The sequence below is a fragment of the Culex quinquefasciatus genome, chromosome 2, assembly GCF_015732765.1.
Source record: "Culex quinquefasciatus strain JHB chromosome 2, VPISU_Cqui_1.0_pri_paternal, whole genome shotgun sequence".
NCBI classification, from domain to species: Eukaryota; Metazoa; Arthropoda; class Insecta; order Diptera; family Culicidae; genus Culex; species Culex quinquefasciatus.
Window position 1 is genome coordinate 175422326 of NC_051862.1, and position 19767 is coordinate 175442092.

Genomic DNA, 19767 nt, shown 5'->3' on the forward strand with positions numbered 1-19767 from the left:
AGGGCGCAATGAAAAGGCAAAGGCTTCGTAAAGATTTGCTCTGTGAAGCTTTTTTTCGCCGGTTTGAACAATTTATGCTGAAAGCTAGTTGCTGATATAATTTTATGGTTAAAAAAAGCTTCAAGTTTTTTGGTAGGGTTGCTCAATTCAACATTTTTTTTTAATTTCAAACGATTTTAATAATTTAAGGAAATGCTTCTTATCTAAGGTTTGAACAAGTTCCAATAAAATTCTAGGCCAGCTGGAATTGTTTTGATTCTTAAGAAAATTTAGAGAAAAGATATCCTGTGTGTTGTTCATTGACACAAAAATACTGACTTCATAGTATGACATGCAAGTTAACATAACAATTATAGTTTTTGTTATTTTTTCTCGTTTCATTTTTTTATTTACATTAGAGGTAATGGTTTTACTGTGATGATAGTTTGAGTTTAAGTCAATTATTTTGTCAAAAAAAAAAAAAGTTTTGAGATTCTGTGTGATATTGGCATCCATTTCCTTTGTACTAAATTAATGATTATAAAATCAAATAATCATCACAGATAAACCGACCCCTGACGTAATTGCCAAGATCCGTGCATTCCTAGCTCAAAACCCCGTCACGTGTTGGGTTGGACAAGTTCCGGCTGTCGGCACGTTTCCTTCGTGACACATCTCATGGGCCCATAATTACGCCTATGAATGAACGAGCTAATGGGGAGGTGACTAAAAACCAACCGATCCACCCATGTTAACATTGTAGTCCGAACTAATCCAACTCGATCAGCTGATCGCGGCTCGCTGTGCCATCTTGATGGAAGTCACGAGTCTCAGGTTCCTGACGTCGCGTCGTCATCGCGGACAAGTCTCCTCCACCAAGCCTGCCTTGGCAGGAGGAGCTCTGTTTATGGTAGTCAACGATGCTGTCTTCTCGATGTCGCCTACCCGTTTAGCGTCGCAACTCATCACAATCATCTTCGGTCTGGTCTTGAGCATCTCCCGGCTTGGCTGGTTGACTGTTTAAACGATATTATAAAAATGGTAATAAAGCAAAAACCTGACTATCTTCTTCTCCCAGCAGCAGAGGGGCACGTCGCGCCGTAATTGTGACTCCTTTTCAATCACAGAAATAATCAGTTTGACCGTGCGATTTAAATGAGAAAATTTATTAGCCGTCACTTTCGTTTAGCTGGGAATCCCTTCACCTGACCGTCACTTTACGATAACAATGACATTCGGGACATCTTCGATGGTTATTGCTGACAATTAACCTGCTGCTCCACTGACTGGGAGAAGGCGCCCCCAAAACGGCACCAGTGGGACGCCACACATTTTAGTCCGGTCGAGGTCGTTCCAAGCGCTATCGGATTCACCCTCGAGCCGTTTTATCGTGCGGACCCTACCCTGTAGGCTCCAAAAATGAGCAAAACTACACCCGCGACGATGCACCCAAGAAGTGTAATGATTATTATTGTCATGATGCAACACATACATTGCAGAAGAAGTTGCTGGGCTGAGGCTGAACTTGGCTTAGATCGGAATTGTTTCGTCATGCCAATCGAAATTGTCCGCAGGGGTGAGCTTAAAGCCCACTAATTACTGTTTCATCTCGGTGCGGTGAATTTGCGGCTTACGGAGGGCATGGATTGTATACCTGGAGGGCTTGACATTCGTGGTGGCCCTATAAAGGGTGGCTGGCTTTTCTTGAATCTGACTTTTTTAAATGATGTCATTGTTATAATTTATCTATATGAAATAAAGTGAACAGAAACACAAATATCTTGCAGTTTTTTCTTCAGATAATTCCAGCTTGGGCAGTAAACTGCAGCTCTACCTTAATATGATAGGTCGTTTTAATATGTAGTTTGCATAGCGATAGTGACATATGAAATTGTTTTAATTTTATACTGAATGAACGTTTACACAACTCGACATTTGGGAACCTTTTGTCAGTAAACGCTCATTTTAATCAAAGTATGATATTATCGCGGGCGTTAATAATTAGAGTTCACGCGCGCTGATATGACCGCAGAAGAATGGCCGCATGACAGCCGCAGAGCAAATTTTTGGCTGTTGTCAAAGGTTACCTTGAGTTTTCTGTTGACTTTTTGGAAAATATTCAAAACAAATCAGGTTGACAGCCAAATCAACGCTGAATTTCAGTTCAACTTGCTGATTTTTACACAGCGGTAGTTCGGCGGCTGTAACCTTCTGTCAGTCACAGCGAAGGAGAAAAGTGATTTTATCTCGCAATAAGCAATATATTTGAACAGCTTGAACATGCTCCATTCAACATAATTGAATTTTAGGGAATTTCTTAAATTTCAGATACAAATGGTATGGAATCATCTTAAGCAACCTTCGGGTATCTTTGGGTTTAGCAAACATAATGAGGTGCGCATGGTTGCTAAGATAATTTCAAAGATTTATACCCAAAATTTTCAATTGTATTTATTGGCAGCGAATTCACTTGAAAATTCATTCCGTCAGTTGGAGAGTGTTCCAATCATACCTTGACGAAACTGAAGCGTTTACTGACATCAACTTAAAAAATGTAAAGTTATTTAAAAAATGTAAAGTCAAATAAATCTTTCAAAATGCTTTATTATCATGCAATAACTAAGTATTCATAAATAATCCGTCATTGGTGGTGACTATGGGACAAACACAATTCTCAAAACTTTTAACAATACAATCAACCGCACGCTAAAAACATTTCGTGGAAATCAGTCTGCGATCAGCAGAGAAGCGAGTCAGACGTGCGTCCCTCACAAACCAAAAAAGTGCAAAAATGCCTCACGGCAAGAAAAAGAGGCGGTCCTCACCAGCAGGATCGGCAGATTTGAAGAAGCTAAAGAATGCCGAAGCGCTACCTGCAAAGCCAGGCAGTTTGAGCAAGGACGCTCAAAATTCGTCTGGAAACCAGTTCGCTACCCTCCCTGTGGACGTGAGCGAGAAGGAAGAATTTGAACGACGGGAAAAGTTGCCACCCATTTTTGTGAAAACATCGTCATCGGATTCGGTGCGAAAGTGGCTGGCCGGGTTTATCAAATCTGGCGCTTTACGAGCTTCCATTCGCTTGTGTGCTGATGGACTCAAAATTGTGCTACCTACCAGAAAGGATTACAACTACGTTCGGGTTTTCCTGAACAACACAAAGATTGAATACTACAGCCATGACGATCCAGGTAAACGCCCCATGAAACAGGTCCTCCGAGGCCTGTACGACATGGATGTGAGTGTGCTGAAAGAAGAGCTCAAAACTCTTAAGTTGAACGTGATCGAAGTCTTCAAGATGACGAGACACAACAAGGACATCAAGTATCGTGATCAACTGTACCTGGTTCATCTCGAGAAAGGATCGACAACGCCGTCTGAGCTAAAAGCAGTTCGGGCAATTTTCAACATCATCGTGACTTGGGAACGTTATCGTCCAGTGCACCGTGACGTGACGCAATGTTCGAACTGCTTGCAGTTTGGACATGGTGGAAGGAACTGTTTCATCAAGAGTCGTTGTGCAACCTGCGGAGGTGAGCACAAAACACAAGCTTGCGAAACAATCAACGAGAACATTGAAGCCAAATGCTTCAATTGCGGCGGCGACCATTCGACCAAGAATCGAAGCTGCCCAAAACGTGCTGAGTTTGTAAAAATTCGGCAGCAAGCGACGACGAGGCACCAACCAAATCGTCGCAAAACACCACCAACTTTCACGGACGTGGATTTTCCTGCTTTGGCGTCACCTGGAGCGGGATCTGTTCGAGTGGTTCCAAATCTGCAGCCATTGCCGTTGAATCAGCGGCAAAAAGTTGCAGAGAATACAACACCTCCTGGCTTCAGTCAGCAACCGAGTGAAAATCAACCAGCATCATCGGGTGAAGGCAGTAGTGACCTGTTTTCACCACAAGAACTTCTGAACATTTTCATCGAGATGACAACAACACTGCGTGGTTGCAAAACTCGTGCGGAACAAGTAAGAACGCTTGGAGGATTTATCTTAAAATACAGTTCGTAGTTTACTCGTTCTAATGATTTTGAATATTTTAATGAATTTACTTTTTAAGTTTTAAGTTAGGATTAGTTGTTAAAGTGATTTTTTTTTCTTTTTTACCCAAATGTATTCGATTTAATGCAAAAATGTAAAACAATTTGAAGTAAATAAATGAATGTGAACAGTTAATAAGAAAACGAAAATTATAACAAAGATGAAGAGCATGTAGCCATACCACTTAGAATGTAAATGAAATGTAATTATTATAAGAAAGTTCAATAAAGACATATTTAATTTCAAAAATTTTTTTCGTGGAAATGTTTTGAGATAACTAACTACAATTTGGCGAAGTTGAAAGAAAACGGTGCAGAATGTCAGGTGAAGTTATAGAAACATTAAGGTTCGATTCAATCAGTCTTCCCAATCAATTTGAAATGTATTTCTTTTGACAAAAAAAGTAAAACTAATTTGTTTATAAATTTAAATTTTATCTTTTTCATGTTTATTTCTTGTACTTAGCATAATAAATTTGGTTTTACTAATATACTAGTGTAGAGTTTTGGAGATCTTTTCAGCTACAGCATTATCAGTAATCATTGGAATAAATTAATTTATTACATTAGGTGGGATTTAACGAAAGCAGAAAAAATCAATACAAAAAATACAGCCCAGGGAGGAAGATATCAAAATATAAAACGATATAATTAAATAAACCAGAAAGGAAGGAATCCAGAAATGAGAAAACCGAAGATCCACTGTACATGAGTAATTTAAATTTTTCGATTTTTTCAATTTTTTCACATGGATGAATCTTTGTACATCAATTAATCATGCCCAAACTAATCACACAAATTTGGGGAAAAATTGATACTTTTTTTAAATTTAACGTCCTTTGAGTGCTATAGCTTAAAATATGGTCCACTAAAACAAATAAAAAATTAAAAAATAGAAAGGGGAAACTTTAAAAAAGTGAGAAAAATCGAGATTTATTTTTTTTGTTTACAAATTTGTCATTAGAAGTCCTGATCACAACCTTTAACTTTGCCTAATCGATTAGAAAAGATCAGATTACATGTTTTTCGTATATTTTCATAGCAATTTTGTTTGGAAGGACTCCCAAATTGTATGGAGACTTGCATAGAGAAACCAATGCATGATACAAAATGGTAGGGAATCGATGGAAAAAGTTTCATCCATGCAATAAAAAATACAATGAAAAGGCGATTTGGTTAAATAAACAGATTTCTTTATATGAAAAATAAAGAAACCATTAAAACATTACATTTGCAAATCAGAGATTTGGAGAACTTTTCAACTGAGACCAATTCATAAGCCTTTGCTGGGAGGGTACATATTTCTATGTTTAGATTTAGATAGCTGAGTGCTCTTAAGGGAAAATAAATTTAGAGAAAAAAAACCCTAGATCTATGAAAATTTGCTGTATTTTCTTTTAAAAAACTCAAAATAATGCTTATTGATTGCTCTATAATCTAGAAAAATTAAGCAAGTTGTTGAAAATTCCTCGTTTGCTCCGAGATCTAAATGATTATCGCTGTTTAATACAAATTGTACACTACCGTTTTTTGGTCGAGTTGTTGATTCCAAACATGTTTTTTGCTGCAAATCAATTACGACTAATCGCAGAGTATAAATTGCATTTCGGATTTGTTGAGTGACTTTGTATTTTTTAGTTTGCTTTGAATTGAATGGGATACATTTTGCTGAATTTGTTGTTGATAAATGCACATAATTCTTGAAAATTGAAAATTAATTTGCAATCTTCTGATTTCAGACAAATTGGCCGCACGATGCTTGTTCTTCTAACGAGTTCTTTATTTATTTATGATTGCCCTTCTAGAAGTTGAACTTCCAATGCCTCCGAATGTATACCGCTCCAATGTTAAATGATAATTGTCTTTCAGGTTTTTAATTTAAGTACCATCCCATGGCAATAATGTTCCAAGTCGTCAATCGAAGCCATGCTTTAGTAACATAACACACGATGTCATACAGCACCGAGTTCCCTTTGCAATTGCGATGGCCACCACCAGATTGCCGATCGGATTAACATCATGTTGTGATTTATTTAATTATTGGCGCGGTGTAAATTTTGCGATGAGCAAGCATGTACTCAGTTTTGCAGCGAACCATCCTTTCGCGCTCGAAACATCACTCCACAAATATGGCATCCCCGAACCGAACCCCTTCATCGGAATTAGATTGTCGCGACACGCGACGAACCCCTCCGATGCATTTGATTGCCGCAACACCAGTTCGAGGGTCCGATCGGAGATGCATTTTTCACAAACTTTCAAAAAATGATGATTCGTTCTCACCTGCCGCCTGGCGGTATCAATCGAAGCGAATTGCACGCGCTCGCGCGAGAGATTAACTTTTGCTATCATGGGAAGATTTTGCGTAATTAATACCCTTTTGCGCCATTAGCAACAGCCCGTTCTACAGTCGTGTTCCACTTGGCTTGGCAGACGATTTTCGAAAGTTTCGACTTTTACAACCAGATCCAGCGCAGATAACCTTTGGACCTTTGCGCGCGCAACTGATGCCGCGCAGTTCTATGTAGTCCTCTTCGAAAAAAAAGAGTCTCGTGCGCGTATCAAGGAGATCCCCGGGCCGCAATGAAGTGTCGTCTCATCATTGACGTGAGCGGTTCTCTGGGAAAAGGGAAAATGTTTTTAAATATCATTTTTTTGGATTGGATTTCAATAACAATCATCTCAAGATCTAAATTATGATCACTTCAATTTTCAGTGATTTTTTTTCCAGAGAACGTGCTAACATATCAAACTGCAGCTTGAAGCGACTGGAGCGATCTGAGAAAGGAATCGACATGGATGCAACCAGGGATGCTGCATCATCGGTGGCTAGTGAAGAGTACCCCCGAGAGGAGAGCTCAGGCTCAAGGTAAGCTCATCGAGATGCGTTGAGAATGTCGGTTTAGACGCGGTGCACGCACTTGAAATCTTCGTTCTAGTTCACTGGAAAGTGTGTGGAGAATGGTTCTAAGAGACACTAAGAACAATCGATTTTATGGGGCATTTAACCGTGACATAGTTTTTGCTAGTGACATGTTTTGAGTAATAATTAATAATCACAACATAAAGTGTTCAGGGTGCAAGACTGTTGGAAATGAAACGTTATTTTAGGATCTTTGACATTTTAAGAACTTCTAACCTTGATGTTCGATTTGTCCCACTTTTCAGGGCTCATATTTACTGTATTCGCAAAAGGAAGAGTTGTTGTATGATTATATGATTACAGTATTACTATTCTGTTAAGATGCTCATCTATAACCTAGGTTCATACTTGGCCCAGATTCTAGTTATATGTAAACAATTAAGATCTGAAAATTCAAGACAGTGTTTCATTTAACTCACACAGCAGCTGCCCCGACTCCTCTTCGATTTGCGTGAAACTTTGTCCTAAGGGGTAACTTTTGTTCCTGATCAAGCAACCGAGGTCCGTTTATTGATATCTCATGAAAAAGAGGTGTTTTTCATCAATTTGCAGCCTGAATCGGTGATGAGATAGACATTTGGTGTCAAACGGACTTTCATGTAAAATTGTACGCCCGGTTTGATGGCGTATTCAGAATTCCGAAAAAACGTATTTTTCATCGAAAAAGCACTGAAAAAGTTTTGAAAACTCTGCCATTTTCCGTTACTTGACTGTAAAATTTGTTGGGACCATGTCATATTAAGGGAAATTTAATGTAGGGGAGAGTGGGGAGACTTGATCCCCGGGGACACTTGATCCCAAGCCTGTATATCGTCAGCATGTGGGTAAAACAATTAGCTTTGTTCTAGAAAGTTGTGCGAAATTAACTAAAACTCATTGTAGAAAACAAAGAAAAAAATTAAAAAAATGTTTAGATTGAGTTATACACATTTTTCTAAAACTACCTGCAAAAAACCTCCAAGAGATCTTTTTTTCTTTGTTTTGATATGTATAGAAAACACTCAAAAATTATTCAAAAAAATATTTTTTATACAAGAATTGTTTGATAAACTTATCAACTCCAAAACCCTTACGCATTTGATGTTAAATTTATCGTCATACTATTTTTACAATCAATTGTTTAAAAAAGTGGTGGGTCTCGTGGCGCAGGGGTAGCGGCTTCGGCTGCCGATCCCGATGATGCTATGAGACGCGGGTTTGATTCCCGCCTTATCCACTGAGCTTCTATCGGATGGAGAAGTAAAACGTCGGTCCCGGTTTCTCCTGTCTCGTCAGAGGCGCTGGAGCAGAAATCCCACGTTAGAGGAAGGCCATGCCCCGGGGGGCGTAGTGCCAATAGTTTAGTTTTTTTTTTGTTTAAAAAAGTGCGTTTAGGGAGACTTGATCCCTGCATTTTTACAGTCACTGGAATCAGCCTCAAGATTAATTAATTGGGCTGGGTTTTCATACATAGTTTTCTTTAGTATAGTTGTACATAACTTACTGCAGTTTGAACCTTTTTTCAAAAGTTTTGTAAACAAAAATTTCCAGCTTTTGTAAACATGCTTAATTTTGGTCTCAAAAATAATATTTTAAGTTTCTAAATATTTTACATACTAAACTTGTTATATTTTGAACACAAACATACAGGTTTTATGTGAAATTGCTGTAACTAATAGAAAATCAAAAGTTTGGATGAATAGGAAACATTTTGCTTAAGATTTCTTTAAAATGTTGAAAGGGGGATCAAGTTACCCCTAACATTTTTAAAATGCCGGTTTAAAATATTTTTTTAAAACGCTTGGCATGGTTCGAAGAGATCATCTGATGAAATACACTTATTAGCCAAACAAAGATGCAGGGCTTGTGAAATTTCGACTTTGTTTGTAGTCTGCGATCAGCAGAGAAGCGAGTCAGACGTGCGTCCCTCACAAACCAAAAAAGTGCTAAAAAGTGCAAAAAATGCCTCACGGCAAGAAAAAGAGGCGGTCCTCACCAGCAGGATCGGCAGATTTGAAGAAGCTAAAAATGCCGAAGCGCTACCTGCAAAGCCAGGCAGTTTGAGCAAGGACGCTCAAAAATTGTCTGGAAACCAGTTCGCTACCCTCCCTGTGGACGTGAGCGAGAAGGAAGAATTTGAACGACGGGAAAAGTTGCCACCCATTTTTGTGAAAACATCGTCATCGGATTCGGTGCGAAAGTGGCTGACCGGATTTATCAAATCTGGTGCTTTACGAGCTTCCATTCGCTTGTGTGCTGATGGACTCAAAATTCTGCTACCTACCAGAAAGGATTACAACTACGTTCGGGATTTCCTGAACAACACAAAGATTGAATACTACAGCCATGACGATCCAGGTAAACGCCCCATGAAACAGGTCCTCCGAGGCCTGTATGACATGGATGTGAGTGTGCTGAAAGAAGAGCTCAAAACTCTTAAGTTGAACGTGATCGAAGTCTTCAAGATGACGAGACACAACAAGGACATCAAGTATCGTGATCAACTGTACCTGGTTCATCTCGAGAAAGGATCGACAACGCCGTCTGAGCTGAAAGCAGTTCGGGCAATTTTCAACATCATCGTGACTTGGGAACGTTATCGACCAGTGCACCGTGACGTGACGCAATGTTCGAACTGCTTGCAGTTTGGACATGGTGGAAGGAACTGTTTCATCAAGAGTCGTTGTGCAACCTGCGGAGGTGAGCACAAAACTCAAGCTTGCAACACAATCAACGAGAACATCGAAGCCAAATGCTTCAATTGCGGCGGCGACCATTCGACCAAGAATCGAAGCTGCCCAAAACGTGCTGAGTTTGTAAAAATTCGGCAGCAAGCGACGACGAGGCACCAACCAAATCGTCGCAAAACACCACCAGCATACACGGACGTGGATTTTCCTGCTTTGGCGTCACCTGGAGCGGAATCTGTTCGAGTGGTTCCAAATCTGCAGCCATTGCCGTTGAATCAGCGGCAAAGAGTTGCAGAGGATACAACACCTCCTGGCTTCAGTCAGCAACCGAGGGAAAACCAACCAGCATCAACGGATGAAGGCAGTAGTGACCTGTTTTCACCACAAGAACTTCTGAACATTTTCATCGAGATGACAACAACACTGCGTGGTTGCAAAACTCGTGCGGAACAAGTAAGAACGCTTGGAGGATTTATCCTAAAATACAGTTCGTAGTTTACTCGTTCTAATGATTTTGAATATTTCAATGAATTTGCTTTTTTAGTTTTAAGTTAGGATTAGTTGTTAAAGTGATTTTTTTTTCTTTTTTACCCAAATGTATTCGATTTAATGCAAAAATGTAAAACAATTTGAAGTAAATAAATGAATATGAACAGTTAATAAGAAAACGAAAAATATAACAAAGATGAAGAGCATGTAGCCATACCACTTAGAATGTAAATGAAATGTAATTATTATAAGAAAGTTCAATAAAGACATATTTAATTTCAAAAATCGACTTTGTTTGTGATAGCTGACAGAACACTCCAATCGTGTTCACCACGACAACCTGATTTTTACATTCTGCTTTCGTTCGTTTCACACACAAAGGAATGAGTGCTACGCAAAGTCACTCACACAATCATTGACTTCCCTCCAGGAGAAAAATCGCCTAGAGAGCGGTCGTTTGACATTCTACCGAGATTCCGATCATCTCTCCAATGATAGCTATCATATGATTTCTGTCACCACGCAGCATACACGAGGAAGAGAGAGACAAAAACGAGAGAAAGAGAAAGAGCACGTTGTCTCGTTCGGGCGGCTGCTTGAGCTTGAGGCATTTTTCGTTCGTTTTTGCTTCGTGTTTACGTTCACTGATCGTCGCCAAGCAACGACGGTCATGATAGGCGTTGTGTGTCAGCGATCAAATATCGTTTTGGGAAATGATCACTTACAGAAAGTTCTATCGAATATCGAGCAGTCCCATTCAGTGATAGATCCCTTTTCAAGCATTGCATAGATGAATGTTCAAGCTTTCAATTCATGCAAAAATTTTATATTTTTGTGAGAAATTGACAGAGTTATGTGCGATACAAAAAAAGAGGATCAAGTCTCCCCACTCTCCCCTACTTTTCAAATCTACATTGACCCAGAAGGGTCATTTAGAACAAAATTTTTCATTTTAAAATTTCGTGTTTTTTTCTTACTTTGCAGGGTTATTTTTTAGAGTGTACCAATGTTCTAAAAAGTTGTATAACAGACAATTACAAAAAATTTTGATATACATACATAAGGGGTTTGCTTATAAACATCACGAGTTATCGCGATTTTATGAAATTTTTTTTTGAAGATGCTGGTTGTCGTTGATCCTGGCCGTGCATGGTCACCCGCGACAGACACGGACGACGAAACAAAAAGAAACGCAAAAAGTAACTTTTTCAAAGCTTTTTTCCGTAAAATTGCGATAACTCGTAATGTTTTTAAGCAAACCCCTTATGTACATATATCAAAAATTTTGTAACTGTCTGCTCTACAAATTTTTAGAACATTGGTATACTCTAAAAAATAACCCTGCAAAGTTAGAACAAAACACGAAATTTTAAAATGAAAAATTTTGTTCTAAATGAAAAAATTACCCTTCTGGGTCAATGAAGATTCGAAAAGCACATTGAATTTCCCATAAAATGACATGTTCCAAAATTGTTTACAGTCGTGTAACGGAAAATGGCAGAGTTTTTAAAACTTTTTTAGTGTTTTTTTTCGATAAAAATACGTTTTTTTTTTCAGAATTCTGAGTACGCCATCAAATCTGGCGTCTAATTTTACATAAAAGTCTCTTTGACACTAAATTTCTATCTCATCACCGTTTTAGGCTGCAAATTATTGAAAAACATCCTATTTTCGCATGTTCAAAAATGGAAGGGGTCGTACCGCCCCTCCGTCACGAGATATCAAAAAACGGACCTCGGATTCGTGATCAGGGACAAAAGTTAACCCTAAGGACAAAGTTTCACGCAAATCTAAGAGGGGTCGGGGCAACTTTTCCCGATTTCGTGTGAGTTGGTAGAGAATTACCGTAAACTGGGGTCAATCGGGACACATGTGGTGAATGGGGGCAGCAGTTTTAACCATGTTGGAGCACAATATTTTGATTTTTTTTTGGTTTCGGTTAGAACAGACTCAGGCCAACAAATGTGTACATCCATTTCCGAATTTAAAAGCTTTAAGTGCTCTAAAAACTGCTGTCCCTATTCAGACTGTAGTCCCGATTCAACCCAGATTACGGTACCCAATAACAAAAATGAGGCAAAAGAAGAAAATCTTGACTTTTCATGTTGAGAATATGAGAATAATACATAATTTAGTTTCTACTTGGTCCTAGATGTCTGAAGGCATTATCAGGACAGCATCTAAATCTCTTTTGAACCTTGAATCCCTTCCACGGGGTCGATTGGGATTCACGCTTAAGGATAAACAGTTTAATTAAATTGCAAAAACATCAAATGTTTACCAACAAACTTAAAATCTATCTAAAGATACCTTGGCCAAAAACCAAGACCTTCTTCTTCCGGCTAAATGCTATTTCCTGTGTAAATTACGTCTTCGTGAATTTGCTTGTTGCACGATCAATGGCGCACTCAATTAGAAACGCTGAGTTGATCCTTTCCAGCAAACACCAGACTTCAACTTCGTGTTGACCTCCCCCTGGTCCAGGCAAATGGGTCAAGCTCGTCGGTTCGCGCTGGGACGCGCTTCGTCATTCCTTAATTAATTTTGACATTACACTCGCGGCGGAGTACGCTTCCGTGGCCGGTGACCGCGTTGATCTGTGCGAAAGGATGAGCCTCACGTACGCACACTGACTGTGTGGCCGCCAATAGTTGTAGGGTGCCAATTTGCATCCTGCGCTCCTCGTTTGGAACGGTGGCGAACATCTTCACTACAGTTAGGGTGAAGGTAGTACGGGCTACGAAAGTAGGATGATTGCAAACTAGACTCATGAAGTACCGAGTACCTACTCTGATTCTGAAAGGAGTTCTCAAAAATTTATCGAATCCACCTACCTAGATTTTGACTCCTTCAAAAGCTTTCATATCCAGATTGTTTTTTTAAAGGGCCTATAAACATTTTTTTTTATTTTTTGCTTTTTGGGTGTTTTTAGAACCGTCTTGCGTCAGGGGTATTCAAAAACACCCAAAAAGCAAAAATATAAAATTTGGTTAAAAAAAAAAAAAACTCTAGATATAAAGTTGCTGAAAATATATCTACTTCGATTCCGATTTCAGCTTTTAGAAGTTACAGATTCCGAATCACAACAACTGTTGACGCTACTGCCTCCAACTTCGACTCCACTACCTTGTTTTTAACATACAACTTGCAATACTTAACAAAACTATGTGGGGGTTCACTGTGGGGACCTCGGACTCAAATAACATAAAAACAATCGATGGCACTGTGATGGGTAAAAGGGTGAAGACACCTGAGAAACCGGGCTCCATTAAAAGACCCATTTTAGTTCCAGTCTAAATCACGCCACAACAAATTTGCTCGTCACATCTCCACACATGAGTGGCCGGCCAGTGCCGTGTTTGCATACATTATAAATCAAGGATTCTGGCAGTGGCTTTGAACAACGTCGATGCTCAATATAACCGTATCAGTAATAGACGCTGACACCTCTCACTCCAGGCGATGACTACCAGTAGAACGAACGATCGGCGGTGGCGGACAGCGTTCAAGTTGAGGATCATCCTCCAAGGCACGATCCGGCAAGTGGAGCCAGAAAAACTCCGCGGTAGCGATCATACCGAGTCACCTCTGTCAAATAAAGCATACTACAGGTCACCGCGAGCACTTCTTCTTGTCCAGAACCGCTCAGCCATCAACTCGAACAAACTTCGTGTAGACATTTAAATTATAGAGCCCCGGTCTAGTTTAACAAAATTATAGTAATAGCGTACAAATGTGAAGATTATCCGTTTAGCGCGGCTCTCCGTACCTTTACCGTGCTCGATCATCGGGCGATCGTCTTCATGTCGATCTCACCCCGTGCTAGCTGAACTAGCTGCACCGCATCTGGTCGGATTTGAACTGGATGGCTTTAGAGAGCTTAACTTGATCGACCTGAACGACGTGCAACCTACAATGTGCTCATCGCTGGCATTGTGATTCGATTTATTGGATTGCACCGTTTTGTGTTGGGGGGAGGTTGTCGGATTTAAACTGCTACTTGGATGCTGTTTTGATTGCTTTGGCAAATACGACTGCCTTAATTAGTCAATATTTTACAATACATTTTATGAGCAGTATCACAATCTCTAAGGGTACTAATTTGAATAACGAATCGAGGGTTCTCAGTGATTCTTTAATTGCATCCCACAAAGTCCTGGAAATTCCTCGAAAATCCCTCTAAAGATATTAATAAATTTAAAAATAACGTTAAGAGACATTTTTTTAACACCTTACTTTTTCTAAGAAAAGTATTCTCACCAGATGGGCCATTTTTCATAACTTAACAACATAACATAACATAACTAACAAAGTTGGTTAAATACATATATTATGTTGCAGATTTTTAGTTTATTTTTTTTGCCAAAAATCAAGTTCCCAAAACCTTATTTTTTATGTTTTAGGAGACAAAAACCCAAAACTTTTGTGTCAATGAGAATTAGAAACGGAAAATGAGATACAGCGGAAAAAAAGCAAACAGGAAAAAAAAAGTTTTCAAAGTCTCACCAAATAAGCCTCCCATTTTGTAATGCCAATTTTTCAGCAACTAACGGTCAAATTTTCAATGTTAACTAATGAAATATTTGTGGAATTAACTGATCTCTATGAGCAATGCTCTTCGAAATCGGCTGATTTCGGCCATTTAATTTTTTTGTTGTATTTTTTGATTTGGCTCAAACTTTGCGGGGGCCTTCCCTATGACCAAAGAAGCTATTTTGTGTCATTGGTTAACCCGTACAAGTCTCAATACAATTTTGGCAGCTGTCCATACAAAAATGGTACTCAAAAAACTCACTTTTCAATAGGATCAAACATTCAATATTACGCCCTTTTCAAATGTTATCCTTGATTCAAAATTTTTGAAAATATTTTTTTCGAGGAGATCGAAAATTAACATTGAAAATCGGACCATAAGTTGCTGACATATCGACATTAGAAAATGTTGGGTTGTTTTGGTGAGATTTAGAAAACTTCAATTTTCGTGTATCTTCTTCTTAAAGCGGTTCTATCTCAGCAACCCGAGGTCCAATCTTCAATGTCTCTTAGACAATTTTATTGCAAATTTTCTGAACTTTTCAAAAAAAAAATCTAGAAGTGGTAACTCATGGTCACTATTTAAAAAATCGAAAACTGCAAGTATGTCGCTAAAATCTAACTTTCGGTGGCTATATCTTGAACACGGAGCCCTTCATCAAAAAATCTGTACAATACTTTTCGATTGCAAATTCAATTTTACATTAAAATATTATGTCAAATTTTGTTTTGTATAAAATTTAGATTTTTTCCAAAAATTACTATTTTTTTCAAAAAATTATAACTCGGCAGCAGATTTTTTGACAATACTTCTCTAAAGTTGCGGATTTTTGTCCCCTAAAACATATCAAAAAATCTCGAAAATCCAAAAATACTTATTTCGGGAAATTGAGTTTTTGTGAAAAAAAAGTTAATAAAAAAATCGGCAATTTTTTTTCGTTTACTCTCAATTGTCCTCAAAAATACCTACAACTTTGCCGAAGACACCAAATTGATCAGAAAATTCCTTCAAAAGTTACAGATTTTCGAATATTTACGCACCATTTTTGTATGGACAGCTGCCAAAATTGTATGGAGACTTGTATGGGTGAACCAATGACACAAAATAGCTTCTTTGGTCATAGGGAAGGCCCCCACAAAGTTTGAGCTAAATTAAAAAAATACAAATAAAATCCATTTCCGGTTTTGGTAGAGAATTGCTCCTATGACAAAAATATTTTGAAAATTTTGGAATCAAGACTAACATTTTAAAAGGGCAAAAAAGGGGTATTAAAAATATTATTTCTTTATGACTCAAAAATTGCAGGTTTTAATCCCTTAAAACCCATAAAAACAGAATAAATATAGCAGAGAATTTTAAAAATTGTTGGAATATTTTTTTCTCTGTACTAACTTGTTAAATAGTTCAAATATAAACCTACAACTTTGCCGAAGACACCAAATCGACCACATACTTTTTCAAAAGATACAGATTTTTGATTATTTTCGAGCTCCAGCTGCCAAAATTGTATGGAGGCTTGTATGGGTGAACTAATGACACAACATTGACTCTTAATCATAGCAATGGCCCCTACAATGTTTGACCCGAATAAAAAAAAAATACAAAAAAATAAAATGCATAAAATCGTCTGAAAATGGCCTGAAATGCTTAAATAAATTTAAACCAACGATTTGAGCGTGGAAAAGGTTAACTTTTCAGTACTTGTATTGAAAAGTCGTTTTCTTTTCATTTTTTTAGTTTTTCAAATTGCATAAAAGTTGTACGGCAGAGCCTCGTAAGATAAATATACGACTCGCGTGGATTTTTTTTTGCTGCACGTTACTTAAAAACAAAAAATAATACACACATAATGTGGGCTTAAATCGGGATTAAAATTGGCTTTTTTATGTTTTTTTTTTAAATGTTTATATGACAGACAAGTCGAAAGCGACGATAAACTGCTCTGACCGTTTCCTACCGTTTATCACTTCCACACCAATCGCTACTGAATACTCTCTCTTTTTGCTCTCACTTCAATCAGGTAATGCAGCGAACTGCTCATGAGAGACCAATTGCGTTCTATCGCTCAAAGCTGACTCGAAATAGTCGGCGATCGGCTTTGTTTTGATCTTTTATAAAACTGTTTAAAATCAATGTTACCAAAAATGTTTTTCAATTTTATTGATAACACAACATCAAAGTCACATTTGACAGCAATTTCCACCATGCCAAATATAAATTGACGGCAAATTGTGGTAGTGCAGGCCAAGTGAGCGCCTCGCTGGTATTTTGTTAGATTCTCTCCTCTCTGAACATATTCGTTTGTGACTCGGGTCGACGGATGGAGTAGGGGAACAGCATCTAATTCCAGCGTGCCTCTAATGTTGGCAGGTCAGAACTTTGACATGCAATTGAGCGAGTTTTTCACCAATGTGTAACAGGTCGTATCGAGGTGCTCCGATTTGGATAAAACTTTCAGCGTTTGTTTGTCTATACATGAGATGAACTCATGCCAAATATGAGCCCGCTATGAGAAAGGGAAGTGGGGTAAAACGGGCTTTGAAGTTTGAGGTCAAAAAAACATAAAAAATCTTAAAATTGCTCGCATTTCCGTAAAACTTCATCAATTTCAACTCTCTTAGATGCATTCGAAAGGTCTTTTGAAGCACTTCAAAATGTGCTATAGACATCCAGGATTGGTTTGACTTTTTCTCTTAGCTTTTGCAAATTACTGTCAAAAATGGATTTTTTTAAAACCTTAATATCTTTTACCAACAGCCTCCAACACCCGTACTCCTATAGGTCAAAAGATAGGTTATTTCATGCACTATAAGCCTTTGGTAATAACTTTTTGGCCAATCGCAGTTTTTCTCATTGTTTTTAAATTTTTTTAGAACAAACATTTTACAACGTTAGTTTTTCCCCTGTAGGCCGCCATAGCGGCATTTTTTGGTCTCAATTTTGTCATATTCGGAACGCTCGGACAAAGCCCGTTTTACCCCACTTCCCTTTGTCGTAGAGGGCTCATATTTGGCATGAGTTCATCTCATGTATAGACAAACAAACGCTGAAAGTTTCATCCAAATCGGAGAACCTCGATACGACCTCTAGAACAAACCGAGCAATATTTACAAATACTGCCTCTTAAAGCTAATTAAAAGCGTTTTTAACTGAAATCGAGTGATAAATAGCTCAATAAGAAGTGAGCAAGCAAGTTTCTATCAAAAGTTTTGCAAAATCAGTTGTTTAAATAGTGAAAATCAACAAATTGGAATGAGTTAGGAGCTAGTGCTTAACCTGCCAAACATACGAGAATTTTCCATAGGCAAAGAAATTCAGGAAGTATTTGTTTCGCTGTGTGAAGTTATTGGCCAAGGCGCTGGCAGCTAGTGGATCGTGTTCGCTCTCGAATGGCTGCGCGCTCCATTCGGCAAAGATTCGTTCGGGGATGAGTGAGTGATTTCTTATCTTTGAACCGAAAATCAGGACCCTTAATGACAGAAATGTCAAGAAACACTTTAACATTCAAAATGATTAAACAGAATTCTACATCCCAGTACATTATATGGAAAATACGATTGGTGTTTTTAATTATTTTTTGGCATGTAATTTCAATTTTTAACTTTTTTTTATTTTTTTGTATTTTTAAATATTATGGTTGTTAAAGAAAATTGAGTTATTTGCTTTATAAAGTTAGGCCGTTGCAAATATATTTTGAAGTTTATGTCCCTCCCTTAAAAATTGAAATTACATGCCAAAAAATAATTAAAAACACCAATCGTATTTTCCATATAATGTACTGGGATGTAGAATTCTGTTTAATCATTTTGAATGTTAAAGTGTTCTTACATTGTGGGTGCATTGCAAAAACAGTTTAAAAAACTAACTTCATCATATTGTTGTTTAACAATGGATTCGTTTGTTATAAATTTATCAATAAATCATGAATTACTGCTTAAGCACAAAAAAGATTTAAATGGGAGTATTAATTCAAAGTTGTATGCTTCCTAATGAGCTTTTCGCCATAGAGCAGTTCTCTAGAATTTCGGTCATTCGATTTTTTTTTGTATTTTTTAATCCGACTGAAACTTTTTTGGTGCCTTTGGTATGCCCAAAGAAGCCATTTTGCATCATTAGTTTGTCCATATAACTTTCCATACAAATTTGGCAGCTGTCCATACAAAAATGATGCATGAAAATTCAAAAATCTGTATCTTTTGAAAAATTTTGATCGATTTGGTGTCTTCGGCAAAGTTGTAGGTATGGATACGGACTACACTGGAAAAAATAATACACGGTAAAATTGGTGATTTTTTATTTAACTTTATCACTAAAACTTGATTTGCAAAAAACACTATTTTTATTTTTTTATTTTTGATATGTTTTAGAGGACATAAATGCCAACTTTTCAGAAATTTCAGGTTGTGCAAAATCATTGACCGAGTTATGAATTTTTAATCACTACTGATTTTTCAAAAATCGAAATATTGGTCGCAAAATTTTTCAACTTCATTTTTCGATGTAAAATCAAATTTGCAATCAAAAGTACTTTAGTGAAATTTTGTTAAAGTGCACCGTTTTCAAGTTAAATCCATATTTAGGTGACTTTTTTGAAAATAGTCGCAGTTTTTAATTTTTTTAAATTAGTGCACATGTTTGCACACTTTTGAAAAATTTTTTTTGGAAAAGCTAAGAAAATTTCTATATTTTTGGACTTTGTTGATACGACCTTTAATTGCTGAGATATTGCAATGCAAAGGTTTAAAAACAGGAAAATTGATGTTTTCTATGTCTCACCCAAACAGCCCACCATTTTTCAATGTCGATATCTCAGCAACTAATGGTCCGATTTTCAATGTTAATATATGAAACATTTGTGAAATTTTCCGATCTTTTCAAAAACAATATTTTCAAATTTTTTAAACAAGACTAACATTTCAAAAAGACCAAACATTCAATATTACGCCCTTTTAAAATGTTAGTCTTGATTTGAAAATTTTAAAAATATTGTTTTCAAAAAGATCGGAAAATTTCACAAATGTTTCATATATTAACATTGAAAATCGGACCATTAGTTGCTGAGATATCGACATTGAAAAATGGTGGGTTGTTTGGGTGAAACTTAGAAAACATCAATTTTCCTGTTTTTA